At 34.5% G+C, this 15,880-nt stretch overlaps 2 long non-coding RNA genes across 2 annotated transcripts; one reads left to right on the forward strand and one right to left on the reverse strand.

Moving 5' to 3' along the window:
- Positions 1-305: 305 nt before the first annotated feature.
- LOC146740258 (uncharacterized) lies at positions 306-1,503 on the reverse strand. Its single transcript, XR_014929895.1, has 2 exons — positions 1,418-1,503; positions 306-651 (listed from the first exon to the last, which is right to left on the reverse strand). It is a non-coding gene; the product is annotated as an uncharacterized LOC146740258 (long non-coding RNA).
- A 7,145-nt stretch (positions 1,504-8,648) lies between these two features.
- LOC146740259 (uncharacterized) lies at positions 8,649-10,866 on the forward strand. Its single transcript, XR_014929894.1, has 2 exons — positions 8,649-8,769; positions 10,170-10,866. It is a non-coding gene; the product is annotated as an uncharacterized LOC146740259 (long non-coding RNA).
- The last annotated feature ends 5,014 nt before the right edge of the window (positions 10,867-15,880 follow it).

Consider the following 15,880-nt stretch of genomic DNA (forward strand, 5'->3'; position numbering starts at 1 on the left):
TCAACCAGTTTACTGGTTGTCAGGATTGTCTGGAGCATAAGTGAAATACAGCAATCTAGTGACAGGTCTGAAGAATTTTCCAGCATTTAAAAGCCTGAATGCATACAAAATGATATTTTTATTGGACAACATTATATTGAACACTCACTTGTTGTCACTATAAACAAGTTTTATAGTACTGAACAGTGCCCTTTACTAATACCTTCTCCATGACCACTTACATCTACCTACTGGGACAATTAATGGAACATTGACAAACGGAAGCTGCAGAAGCTCCAGTGCTTGCTAGAAAAGACTACATGTAAGCAAGTATTTCAGTTATTTTTTTATTTATCATAAATTGCAACAAAACACAATTTGGGAAGACACTTCAAAAACAAATGTTGCAACAAAATGCATGAGAAAATAATATATTCACCATTTCACTATGGAATACTTATAATTTCACTTTTTGGGTATAGAAATCAAATCAGCTGGGTTAAACTTTGTTGGATACCAATTCACTGCTTTTTACTTAGTGTTGACAGTTTGTCACTATTATACATAACATTGAAATGTCAATTCTTTACAGGTGGTAATGGATGGGTTCTGGTGTGACACTGACAGTGGGTGCTACATTATTTTAACACAGTCTGGGGATAACCACCTTTCCTGCAAGAAAAAGAAAGTTGGAAGAGTCAAGATAAATTCTAATATTGTAACCATTGTTATGTCTGTAAATCATTTTGCATAGATCAATACAAATATTTTTTTTTTAAATTTACAGGTTTTTGGGTAGTTTTTAAGACCTATGCGTTTTTTATAAGAAACAACACAACATCACCCAGAGTTCTTGAATTATATTTTGAAAAAACGCCATAAAATTAATTCTGATAGCCAACTAAAGCATTCTGAAGCCTAGTGTGTGTATACAATAATACATAGAAAACTGTTTCAAAACTAGAGAAGAAAAACTGAAAACAATATAGTCAGCTATCTCAAGATAAGGTCATGTACATGCATTAGTAATCCAAACATTCACCAACACAAATATGAAAAACAACCCAATTTATTTTTTTCCCTGCTTTTATTTGCTTGTCAGTTTTTATTTTCCTGTGTGTATTTTTATTCTCATCTTAATTGTTTGTTTATCTTTATTCACATCTGTATTGCATTTTAGTCAAAATCCTGATAAAGATACGAACGCAATAAAGATAATTATTATTTCAAAAAATAGTCTTATATTTTGGTTTCACGCGTAATGTAATGTTGACCTACAAAACACTTCGCAACTTCGCTTTGATTTGATAATACATGGTATAGTACTAAGTAGGCTCTTTTGCTGGTCATAATTTTTAGTAAAAGTGTAATTTATTAAAATAACATTAGCATTGAAAACAATGAATACCGTTACAGTGTTATGATTGTGTTTACGTACCTGTGGGTGCCGCCGATTAACATCGGAACTAGTATCACTGCTAGTTACCGTTGTATCTGTTATCTCATATTTATCCGGCCCTCTAAACGTTCAGAAGTCTCGGAAACTGTTTCTGGGGTATCATTTTCTTTCATAGAACGAACTGATACCCGAAGATGACCTCATTCATCAACCGCTGGCTTTTATTCGCCATGCTGTTTAATTGCACACGGTCCACTTGAAGTGGTCACGTGATGAAATTTGCGACATTATTGTCGCAAAAGATTTCGCCACGAAGTAAGTAATGGGTCGTTAAGGTCAATCAGACTCTTTACGGTAAAAACAACGCAACTACGTAATTGTTTCATTAAATTGGCAGGACAAAAATGTTGCGCCCAAACTGGCGCACAGTGTTATGAATAACGCGTCAACTTTGATTTTTTGGGCAAATTGCGCAATGGCGCAGCCTAGATCAAACACTGAGTAAGAATGTATGTGATTGGTCAGGTCATAGGGCAACAAAAAACTTGTGGCGTTGAATGCACGTTCATTCTTCATGTAGCTGCGTTTCGATACACAAATCGTTGCTGAACTGAAGCAGCTGATATACAAGTTGTCGTAACTTTGTTTTCAAAGTCCTAGGTAAGCCTCGCTGATCTGTTTTTTCCGTAGACCGCGTTGAGGTAGTCATCAGATTCAGTGACGTCTCGAGATCGTCATTTTCAGTCCGGTTAATTATGTCTTTGTCGATGTCAACGAGAGTTCTGTAATTTGCAAAGATCAACTGTATTTTCCTACTGTACGCATCGCACGTTTTTTTCTGTATCGCATATTTCTCTATGTCCCAAAGAGTGTAGTACTGTATGATATGTGTGTTGTTAATGTGAACTCTGTCATCATACGGTAATAAATTATGCTGTCATGTTTTTTAATTCTGTGTTTATAGTGCGACCATGGATAGCTACATAATTTTTATGGGAGCCTACAAATCGTAATCGTCTGGATATCAATTAATTGTTGTAGTGTTAAAATAATTGAGTGATCCAAAGCCACTGAGCATGCAAAACAAATCGTTTATTATTTACATGAAATCGCCACGACTGTACCGCACTAATCAACACCTATGATTTAATACCATCTGTTAATATCTTAGTATTATGAATGTACATTGGTCGAGTTGTAATTTCTTCTGTCTAATAACATAGGCAAGTGATTGACTTTATTACATAACCCCTTGACAACAAGAGATGTCCGCATAGCTTGAAACCAGAATGGGCCATTCCAGTTTATATCTGCACCCCGGATTTCCAACTGTATATTGAAAAACAGAATCCAGAAATCCAGACGAGTATGGAAAACAAATTCTGGAAATCCATGCAGTTATGGCTACTAAATAAAATATGGCCTAGCTTATCTCACCACATACCGGTTGATGAGATTGGATTTCCAACACTCTATGACTAAAAAAAACTTGGAATTCTGACTGCATTGGGCCAGTATGAAATAGATAATGATGGTGGGACAAATGAGCTCATCAACACCGTGAATCAGGACTAGTTTGGATTTCCATTATCAGATATAAAATTTTGAACTTGGTAAATTAGCATATGATGAGAGTTATATTTGGAAATCCTACTCTGTATGGTGTCACAAAGAAACTCATCAACACTGAAAGTAGGACCTATAGTTTTGGATTTCCTTTATTGTATGGTGAATGGTGATTTAGAAATAAAACTTTGTATGACTTATACACCCATAGAAATTATACCCTGTATGAAGTAAACACACAAACTCATCAACATGGGGGGTGCAGATATAAACTGGAATGGCCCAATGTCTCAATGATACCTTGGGTGTTACATAACCTCTTGACAACAAGACTGTAACTAAGAAAGCAGGGAAGAGTTTGCTCTGTAATGTAAATAGATGGCAAACAGGCAAACACTACACAGGAAGTGGGATTGAAAAAATACTGGATATTGTGTCCTGTGATTCTAGTATGACACAGTTACAGGTTCATCGCTGGGGTAGAGAGTTTCTTATCTTTCATTTTGTTTTGTGATGTCATAAATAATGTCTTGGTGTGTGTTGACTTTATGATATGATTAATGTGTTTTTTTCAAAATAACCTACAAGACAGGCCATAGCTGATTTGCATAACTAACAAAAATTCTGATTAATTTGTGCTATGACAGGTTCATGGGCAAGGGTTACTTGACACAAGCTATTGCAGTAACCACAAGGACACCAATACCTCAATAATGTTTAGATTATTTAAATTCTTTATGGGATTGAATGCATGCCTATTAGGGCGATTCCATTTTGCAGGCCAGCATTTGACTAATCATAATGCCATATCACACCTCAACATTTGACTCATGCCATTTAATCATACCTTTAATGTGAGCCATTCCATTTCACACCACAACATTCAGCGACTACCAGTATTCATAATGCCCATTGACTATGCATCAATATAATATATATCAATGTAGACAGTACTAGTATGTTTATGTAAGTTAAGTCTCCTTAGACAAAACAAATCTCTCTTGGTGCTACAGTGGTAACACCTGAATTGTCTAGGTTGCAATGCCGATGTTTTTTCCTGAAAGAGCTGTAATAAGATCACCCCAAATAACATTTATTCAACATATCTTGTGAGGCAACTCTAGCACTTAAGAAGCTCGGCTTCTCATTGGCCATCCAAGATAAAAGATAGCGACTGTGCCCCTTAAGAACTTGCTGTTTTGGCCCAATTGCTTAGATATTTGAGATGTAGATAGCTTGATCTTTGCTCATCATGACTGATATCCCCAAAATTATGAAGTTAAGCAAATAACGCATTGAGAAATGGCTACTTTGACCCAATTGCTCACATATTCAGGTTATAGATACTTTGTGGGGTGTACCAGTATTATGTAATTTTTTTCTCGGATTGGATCAACTCCAAATAATATACGTATTACCGAAGCTCCTTGCGATATTTTGTATATAGTAATATTTTCAATTAATAGTTCATATTGTGCGATTTATACCTCTATATTACTTTAGAATGTGAAACTGATCTTGTACCCGTTAAGCGACATGTGTTTTTGCCTATATTGATTTAACTTTTCATTTGTGTATGTTTAATATTGATCCCATTTTTTGACAGTTACAGTAACGACTATCCCTGAAGCGAGAATAAAGATTCCTGTCATGTCCTCCATGCAGCCTGGGCAGTCTCTAAAACAGGTAAACAGTTGTTATTGCTAAATTAATTAGTCCCTGTTTCGTTCAAAAAAATACCTTGGTAAGTAACGCAACTATATTTGAAACTTTGAGGTTGCACCATCTGTCTGTGTGTATGTATTTTGATATGTAAGTACCCTAGGTGAATCTCTCTCAGATTTGTTTAATTTGTGTCTAAATTTAAAAATAAATATTTTTTGTCATTTTTGGTCTGAATTAATATTTTCTACAACTCGGACATCATTTTGTACACACCAGTCCTATATTTGGACTATATCAATCATCTACAAGATTAAGTCCAAGATGGCCGATCATTTTGCTTTTTTCTACATGCTGTGTCTACGCAATTATTTGATCGAAGGTGTTCAAACTCACACAAGTATTCCTACACTTTTGTTTTTAGTCCCCGTTCGAACGAAGTTCGGAAACAGGGACTTATAATTTGGTCTATGTCTGTCCGTCCTTCCAGAGTCATATCTCAGAAACCATTTGACCGAATCTGTTCATTCTTTGCATGTCCCTAGTACTTTATGTGATACACATGCACCTACAGTACTTGAGTGATTTGGTTCAAGATGGCCGACTGGCAGCCATCTTGTTTTTAGAAAAGTTTTGTCAGTTTTCATTGAAATTTGGTACATACATTATACATGTTAGGATACTTGTCCATGACAATTATTTTTCACAATCTTACCAAAGATAGCCAACTGGTGACCATTTTGTTTTTTGTTTTAGTGTGGTATCTTAGACATGCTTAGTCAGTTATCATTCAAATTTGATATTTACATCATACATGTTAAGATGTTCATGACTTTTCACATTTTTTGGCATGATTTGGTTCATTGCATTCAAAGTTGGTATGTTGATTGTACTTGTCTGTTTACTGATGCATGTCAGTTTTGTTGGCATTTTGATTCAAAATAGGGATACAGTCACTTGTAACAATACATTTTGATTGATTGTTTGATTGTTTTGGTTCAGTGTTGAAAAAAGTTAAAGCTTGATGCAATACAACGATGCTTACATGTATGTCATTACTATTGATATTCTGGCAAAAACAAATTACGAAGAGTTCGTAATTTTCACAACCATACTACACCTTTTAAACATTTTTAGCCAGTTCAATGACATAAACATGCACCTCAAGTTGTTTTATACTTTCATGTGTGATCTATGTTTTTTTGCTATGTCTCATGCTGAGCGCAAAAAGACCTTTAAAATTTAACGGGACTGTTGTCATTTTCAATAACTTGTTTTCTACAAAAGACTTTGAACGATTACGCTCAAACTCAGGCAGTAATTATAATGCACACTAGTTATACACTTGGATTCTATGGCTCTACTTGGTTTTAAAACAACACTGCCGGGGGGTGATCTGCCATCTTTGATGGCTTTCTTGTTATAATTGTTCTACTGTTAAATGTACCGGTATGTTTTTTTGTGAACCTCCATCAAGTTTGTTCAGCTCAAAGCCAAAAATATTGAAAATTTTTATTTTATTTAATTTGAACACTTGATATCTGCCACATATATTGACATATGCTAATAGTATTATTATAGATAGTTATATTGAATGTATGCTACTTGAAATTTAACTTTTATGATTGACTTTTTGTGAATTCTACATGTTAATGTGTTTTCTGTATGATTGATTTCATTGATTTCAATGAAGTCGCCAAAACGTGATATCGATTAAAATACATGCGTCAGTATCAATCGTGTTTGAATAAGGAACATTTTAACATACATGTAGCTAAATTATTTGAAGTAAATTCTAATATGTTTTATGCACTTGCATTATATTGTTGTCTTCCCTGAAACCATTTGTTAGATTGCTTTCACATTAATAGTATTACCTTGTTTATCTGTGTGACTATCTGGGTGCAAAAACTCTCAAAAACTAATTATCACATTTTTATAATATTTTGCCTTGGAGTAATATACATGTGTGTTAAAAATCATGTTTTGGTAAATAGTATGAAAGTTCTATATGTAAATTGCTAGAACAGTTTAGTTCAAACTGTTGTGAGCATTCCTTACTGCCTAATCAACACAAATGTTTTTTTTGCTTATTTGCAGACTGGTATTCCGTCAAAATCTCTTCGACTGGTCCAGATTACAGATGTATTGTCATGATTAAGAGTGGTGGGGAACGTGTATGTTTGCACAGTTCGTGTCTAGATAAACGTAATCTTGCTAGCACATCTGATTTGTCAAAATTTACTTGTGTCCATATTGAGAAAGTTCTTGTTGCAACTTTAGATACTGGTAATGTTAAAAAGTATTACCTGACTGCTGAAGACATTTCTCAAATGCCCTATTCTGAAAGTGTCAAAGGTGAAATGCATGGTGTTTTAAGTCAACTGTCAACAAAATCAGCCGCAGTCAAGATATCTGACAATACATATATTGTATATTGTCCTCCAACCACAAGTTGTACACTTGGATATTGTCATATGTCATTGACCAAAGGATTTGTATGCCCTAGTTCTGACTGTAGGAAATTACTAGTTAAAACAAAGAAATCTTCATTTAAATATAGATGTATACATTTCTACATGCTTCATTCATGTTTAATAGAAGAATTGCCAGCTGCATTACAATCTGTTTCATCAACATCAGCTACAACGTCAGCAACAGCAGCAGCGACGTCATCGACAGCAACATCTTCAACAGCAGCATTATCAACAGCAACAACATCATCAACAGCAACGTCAGCAACACCAACATTATCCAAAATATGTCGTCAATCAACTGTAAAGTTACTACTAGACAAGACCATACCTTATGATGAAGAATACATTAAATCTATTCTCTGCAAAATAAAAGAAAATGACGTTCGAAATACCTGGCCTGTTGTTTTTGAGCCAGAAAATGCAGTGTGTGAGAATTGTTCGCACGAGCTAGAGTTGCCAACACAGAGAAAGGGAAAGAGTCTGGATGATATGTCGTACCTCATTACCTTTCTTCATTTCAAGCAAGTATCAGTGAAGGTCAGATACTGCCCAAGTAAAGAGTGTAGAGCAATGAATATGGTCATGAATATCAATCAAGGTAAATTTATCATTTGAAAAATGTTATTTCTTGGCTTTGTACACCTAGTGCAAGACCAAGGTGGCAAAAAACATGACAATAGCATTTCATGGGCTATCCTGGAAACATGCTGGCCAACTTTAATCCTTGATTGTGTGTTATATAATATATATGTAGCCACGTTCATGTTTTGCCCATTCTCATCATTGGCTGGTTACAACATTGCATTGTACTATGGGTAACACATCTTAGATTATTTACTTTTCCAGCTGATGCACTAGCACTAGGTCATGGCTGCACTGTGCAGCACATCATAATTTGTTCAGCAATGTTTGTTAAAATCTAATAGTGTGAACACCAGATAATGTATTTGGCAGAGGTGTGTGTCTGATCAAAATATGTTGAATTCTTGCACAATATACAATTAAAACGGGAGAGTCATCACCTGCGCATGTGTCAGATGGCCATAGCGTGTCATTGTTCACAAACAAGCGTCTACCCACGAGCCTTTGCATTTTTAGCCTGTGTTAACCTAGCTTGCATTTTTGGGACTCAATTTTCATGCTTTAAAGGTACCAGTTATGTTGTTGATGTTCAAGGTGTTGAGCCAATATTATTAGTAAATAGATGAACATAACTGGATATTTTTCTTGCCAAATTGGGATTATCTCATTAACAAGACAACAGATTTGGACCAATATTTCTAGGTACCGATATACGTTGATGTTAATGTGCATGCCATATTACTATTGTGGATGATATTTCTTGATGACAAATCAATTTTTAACTATTCAACTTTTGGTTATATTACATGGTAGCCCTTTCTAAGCTTTCAACTCATTTACCCCATTGAATATATATGTTTTAAAAATGTTTATTTACATTTTATATGATTTTTTTAAATGCTAGTTTGCTGGTGTGCAACTAGAATATGTGTGAAAAGCAGTCAACTGGTTTTATATATATTTTTTTCCAACTTTATAGGCCTTATCAATATAGCCGATAAAATGATAGTAGAAATATTTGTCCTTGTCAGAAATTGTATGAAGAATGGCACTCCTGTAAGAACTGCGCTTGACTTGCTGATGTCAACATTAATGTTAAAATCGGTAAGTAAGCTGGTTATCAAATTCAGCAGTATTTATTTTAATGTTGCATTAGATGATTAATCTAATGAGTTGTAAATTTCTTCTTTATTACGTTTGTATTAGCAAGCAAGCCTTTACAATGTAGATCATGGTATCATTGGATTAGGTTCTGTGCATCTGGTCACATGCTCCTGTATTTCAATTTTGATATGTAAGACTTTAAGGATTGATTTTAGGTAAAAAAAAATGCAGTGTTTGTTGCAAACACAGTCCCTCAAATGTGTTGCAACGAAGACCATATCGGGCAATTCAATATGTTATTAGTTTCAACAGTTTTGTCAGTTTTATAATACACAGTTTGCACAAATATTTAGACACTCAATTGTTCTCATTCACTTGCCCACAAACAATTTTCAAAGTTGGAATAAGAAATTGTTTAAACGTGTCAATATAAACTCCAGGTGAATCAGCAAAGCCTACATGTCGCCATTATTTTAATCTGTGTTGATCTAGCTCCCCATCTTCACATTTATGATACATCAACTCTGATTGGTGGTGCCAGGTTCTTGGCGCGCCCAATCAAATGACTCAATTTACCTGCAGTGAATTACAGCTTTTTCTCACACGATCACGCACAGTTTTGTGGGGCGAAACTGTGTGATTCAGACGATGTGATTTAAATGAAACTGAATGAAAGTTCATAAATATTTATCCTCAGGCATGCCAGGACAGCCAACTGCAGTTGATGTCACTGATGAACAAAATGACAGTGGAATTATTTGCGACATAGATCTTAATTTATTTATTATCAATTACCTTCCGATGATGTATTTATTTGAAACATAATGCAGGAAAATGAATACTAATACTATATTTATATAGTAAAAAGTCTCTGTGAGCACCCTGTAATAAGATTGTAAACCAAAACTTCATACATATCATATAGTCAAAATTTGATCTATTTGTAAACAATATCATGAAAGTTGAAAGGCTCAAAAATAATTTTGAACATTGATCATACCAAATGTCAATTACATTGCATCTATCTATTTGGCATAAAGAAAAACTTGTTAAAAACATCTTTAATGTTAATATTAATATTGAAATATTTTGACATAACCTGTACTAAATAAATGTTCAAAATACATTTCAAAAATGGATTCATGTATGAAAATGCAGTATCAATATAATATATACTGTGAATAAATAAGTTTGGCAACATATGTTGAAATGGTTTTGCAATACATGTACTAATCGAGTAGCCAGTAAGAAACTGATAATATCCTTACTTATTCAATGTTTACTGATAACTAATAAGTTTATACATACATCATAATTTTTCAACTGGATTGCAGCTAATTCATATATTGAGTCACTCATTATGAATAAGTGACATTTTCTACATTTACTTAATCCTTCAGTCTACAGAAGAGAGAGAAGAACGGCTAAGTAAGAAAGAGAAAGAGCTTGAAGAAAGAGAAAATAAAATAAAAGAGATTGAGAAAAAATTGAATGAGCGAATGGAAAACAAAGTTGAAAGAATGGTTATGAAAGAATTTGAAACTGGTGAAATTGTGAAAGAAGTTGAAGGCGGTAAAAAGTTGAAAGAAAAGTCTTAAAAAAGTTAGAGTTGGTAAAGCTGTGAAAGAAGGCAGAAGTGGTAAAGCTGTGAAAGAAGTTAGAGGTGGTAAAATCCTAAGAGAAGTTGACGGAAAAGTTGGGAAAGAAATTGAAGAAAAAGTTGTGAAAGAAGTTGAAGGAAAAGTTGTGAAAGACGTTGAAGGAAAAGATGTAAAAGTACTTAGAAGTGGGAAGCTGTGAAAGAAGTTGAAAAAAACGTTGTGAAAGAAGTTAGAGATGGTAAAGTTGTGAAAGAAGTTGAAGGAAAAGTTGTGGAAGTACTTAGAGGTGGAAAAGCTGTGAAAGGAGGTAAAGTCTTGAAAGAAATTGAAAAAAAACGTTGTGAAAGAAGTTAGAGGTGGTAAAGTTGTAAAAGAAGTTGAAGGAAAAGTTGTGGAAGTACTTAGAGGTGGAAAAGCTGTGAAAGGAGGTAAAGTCTTGAAAGAAATTGAAAAAAACGTTGTGAAAGAAGTTAGAGGTGGTAAAGTTGTAAAAGAAGTTGAAGGAAAAGTTGTGGAAGTACTTAGAGGTGGGAAAGCTGTGAAAGGAGGTAAAGTCTTGAAAGAAATTGAAAAAGACGTTGTGAAAGGAGTTGGAGGTGGTAAAGTTGTAAAAGAAGTTGAAGGAAAAGTTGTGAAAGAAGTTGAAGGAAAAGTTGTAAAAGAAGCTGAAGGTGGTAAAGTTTTGAAAGTAGTTGGAGATGGTAAGGATTTGGAAAAAGTTCTGATTGGTGAAGTTGTGAAAGAAGCTGTAGGTGATAACATTTTGGAGGAAGGTGGAGATGGCAATGTCATGAAAAAAGATGAAGGAGAAAAACATGAAAATTTATTACCAATGAACCAGAACGGAGAAGATAATAAAGTAGAGGTGAATGATGTGCTTATTCTCTTTATTTTATTCGACTTCTTCTTGAAAACTGTAAGCCTGAATGCTTCGATACTTGGTGTATATGTACCCTGTGTAGACCTCTCTCAGATTTGTTCATTTCATGATCATATCTGTAATTCTCTAATTTTGATGATTATTTTTGTCATTTTGGGTGAAAAGTGATATTTTTGAATTCTTGTTAAAAACAGCAAGTCTACATATTGTTCATTTTCTAATGATATCTTCTGTTAATTGAAACGTAGACTGGTGAAGTGAAATTTTTTCTATGAATTATAAATTTAGGTAAATCTATAATACAGATATGTGATTATACTTCACTATATGCCTCCGCCATTGGGATATCACTAGTATTCACTGAGCATGCAATTACCAGGAAAAATAAAAATTGAAATAACTGAATCGTAGTGTGTTGTGGTCTCAGTTCCCATCTAGTGCATTTCAATGTTTTGTCACGTTTACAGTGAGTAGAAGTGTTTTTTTGTGTTGACTCGCCGGCGCCTTTCACAATATTGATACTTTTAATGACATTAACAAAACTCACTTGTCGTCGGGCATCGTTTATCACTAATTGCTTCTTGCAGTAAACGGGACACTCAAACCGGAATAGTAGTATAATGAAATCTGTGGTCGCTACATGACTGAGTGGTCAGGCACAATCTAACAGCGGAGTCGTTTTGGTTAGGGTTTCTTATTTTAAAATTGGGATTGTGCTTGGGGACTTAATGAAAAACTGTTATGAACGAGTCAACAACGACTGCACAATATACCATAATTGAGAATTAAATTGTTGTCGGCATGGGGAATATATTTGAATACAATACTTGCCAACAATGCCTAAAACTGTGATAAATGGTAAACGTCCAACTTGTCACAGAGCTTTAGGTGTTGTCCTCAGAAATATCTTGAAAATCTATATAGAAAAACAACATTTATATTATATGCCCCGCTCATCGTGATCGATATTTCCGCTGTTTCAAGCTAAGTTGTCACAAGAGAGCCTGAAATGTATCTATTTCCGAATTGGCTACTGTCTTCGCTTGATTTTGTATGTGCCATAGGTACAAAATGTTTGATAAAAGGTCAACAAAAACGTTCCCTTCTTATATAATTAGCGCATTGACTTCATGTGAAAACGTTTCAATGCCATTCAATCTGCTGATATATGTATAAACTTCTCGTTTTAGTTTTAAATTTATAGAAATTGAAGAGAATGGGTTTTTTGTACTGAGGATAATTTTATTTTAATAGCGCCACGTCTAGTTAAAAAGAAGGAATAATATCAAATGCCGCTGGTGGTGCACTTCTAAAAACGGCCATTGTTATTCTATGAACAGGCAAAGATATCGGCGTGTGTTTCAGTTGTTCAGGAAACTTTCAAGGACACATTGAATATATGTTGAATGTATATATATTGTGTAGCATATCAAGTGACGTCAATGCTATTTTTTTATTAGACACTGATGCAAATTGTAATCTAAAAATCAACTTCAAACAGTACATAGAATTGTGAACACATGCTGTGTACGAATACAACCGAACTCGGCCAGATTTCAACTCGGCCAAGAAAAAAATGCACAACTCGGCCAGTTGTGAATGTCGAGGTGTAAACTGGTCATTGGTCAACAATTGTCATCTACTTTCACGTCTGTTGCCGTGGCGGCATTTTATTTCCATATGTTATATGCTACACAACACACCCAGTGACGCATTCGTTTCACTGACTGTTTTTGACTAACTCACGTGACTACGCAAGTTTACATACACACACAAACGCTACTGGTTCTCCGACACGTTCAAGTTGTTTATTTCAACATTGGCTGAATATTGTCGATTTCAGTGACGCAAATTTTCTTTTCAAACAGACATTACATCGAATCACAGACATCACATCGGCGACCGTCTGGCTACGCTGTGTAACAACACAACACACAAAAAAAGAAACGCTCCTGTTTCCCTGACTGTTGTCGATTTCAGTGACGCAAGTTTTCAAGGAAAAAGCTCTGCTATGTAAAAACACTAAAACTAATGTTTCAATTTGTAGCAGTTTTGTATGGCGCAACATTTTATTGTGTGATCCTTAATGCATTTTATTTTTCAGATCCATTACAAAATATTATGAAGATTTACGAGTTGCATTTAATAAATCACTTTTGTTATAGATAAACTCTATGTTACGGTAATATAAACTACTAGTATATATAATAATGGACTATGCTTGAGTACGATTCACATACGTCTTGACTCATGTCACCGTGATAATAAACCATTTGACAAGGCTACAAGTGTGATTCACAATCGGCCCTAACCCATGGTGTGTTTAAATGAACTAAGACAGTAGTGTTTTAGATCGATTCACGGATGGCTTTGTAGTGGGTAGTTGTTTATTAAACAAGATTTATGCAAGATTTACTCACCAAAAATTCTTTATTTTTAACTTGTCATTGTGCTTGGCAAACAGCAAAAGGCTACAATGCTTCATGCGTGGAACCAAGCTATGTATACATTGCATATATATTTAAAAACACAACGCGGTTACTACCAGATTATCACATCATCTATACCATTTTTCTCACCCAGTGTGATTACACTCACACATATATATTGTCTGTAGCTGGGGGAGCAGTATATATGAATGAAAATAAAAATAATAAGAACATTATAACGGTTAATCGCTGGAAAAAAACATGGATTTAATAAGATACCTCCAAGGAATAACAAAAACATTTTGGCAAAGCGTCCCGGTTTTATTGGAACGTTCACAGCCATGGCTGCGCCCTCTAGCGGCTGATAGCCATAAGCATAATTCTTTGCCAAATTCTGCTAGGAATGAAAACACCTTCACACGACTTGTTACTTTCAAAAAAATAGTTTTATTTGGGAAAAGTACAGACCAATTTGAACACTGCAATTGGTAAATAAATGCAAATACACTGTTCTTGTAAGATACGAGTTATTGGTAAATAAATGCAAATACACCATTCTTGTAAGATACGAGTTATTGGTAAATAAATGCAAATACACCATTCTTGTAAGATACGAGTTATTGGTAAATAAATGCAAATACATCGTTCTTGTAAGATACGAGTTATTGGTAAATAAATATAAATACGCCGTTCTTGTAAGATACGAGTTATTGGTAAATAAATGCAAATTGTGATATGACTCGCTCGTTGTTGTGTCACTGAAATCGACAACCCTTTTTTTATTAACAAAGCACGATAGGCATCACTGAAATCAACACCCTTGACATTTTATTGTGATATGACTCTGGCAGTCTGTAATACAGCGCTCGCTCTTGCATCACTGAGATTGACACCCTTTGACAAACCATTAACATATATGCTGGCCGAGTACGGTCACTGGCCGTGATCAGTCGCTGCCGAGTAGAAATCTGGTCGAGTTCGGTGGTCACCCTGTGGAATGTACTCAGCTGTGTGATCTCCAAAAATAGGATTCCGTGTGATTATTGTGTGTGCAACAAAGGTTGTGACCACGTTATTTTTTCGGTCCGGGTCCCATGGAGATAATTTTGGAGTAAATATCGGGGTATATACCCCATTTTGCGCCATTACATAACTAACCGGCCAAACCCGGATTTTAATTTACCGTGTGTTTTTGTTGAAGAGGTGTTGGGGTGTGGGGCTTACTTATACTGTGAAATAAGTTATAAGTCATGCCATAGTATGTTTACAGGTGAGTGAATTGCATACCTTCATTAATTAAAGCATAACTAGATACTCACTGCTGGTAATATTAGAATTGTAATGAAATAATTTTAATATTTTATTTTACTTTCAGAACTAAAGCAAATTCACTACCTGAGACGTATATCGTACATGTATTCACAGCGCCTAGGCTACAAAATCTAGAGGAACAAGTTCAAAGTCACCCCATAGTATGTTTTCAGGTAAGTGAATTGTATACCTTCATTAATTAAAGCATAACTAGATACTCACTGCTGGTAATATTAATGAATTAATTTTAATAATTTATTTTACTTTCAGAACTAAAGCTGGGTCACTACCTGAGAAATCATATTTTAAAAGATTTCAACTGTGGCTAGACAGACCCCCCCCCCCTATGACTACAAGTTATAAGTCATGCCATAGTATGTTTACAGGTTAGTGAATTGTATACCTTCATTAATTAAAGCATAACTAGATACTCACTGCTGGTAATATTTTAATGAATTAAATTTATTTTTTTTATTTTAATTTCAGAACTGAGACGTATATCGTACATGTATTCACTGCGCCTAGGCTACAAAATCTATAGGAACAAGTTAAAAGTCATCCCATAGTTTGTTTTCAGGTGAGTGAATTGTATACCATTATTAATTAAAGCATAACTGGATACTCACTGCTGGTAATATTAATGAATTAATTTTAATAATTTAATTTAAATTCAACACTAAAGCTGAGTCACTACCTGAGAAATCATATTTTAAAAGATTTCAACTGTGGCTAGACTGACCCCCCCCCCCCTATGACTACAAGTTATAAGTCATGCCATAGTATGTTTACAGGTTAGTGAATTGTATACCTTCATTAATTAAAGCATAACTAGATACTCACTGCTGGTAATATTTTAATGAATTAAATTTATTTTTTTTATTTTAATTTCA

The sequence above is a fragment of the Saccoglossus kowalevskii genome, chromosome 7 (assembly GCF_978046115.1).
Source record: "Saccoglossus kowalevskii chromosome 7, keSacKowa6.1, whole genome shotgun sequence".
In the NCBI taxonomy this organism is placed as follows: Eukaryota; Metazoa; Hemichordata; class Enteropneusta; family Harrimaniidae; genus Saccoglossus; species Saccoglossus kowalevskii.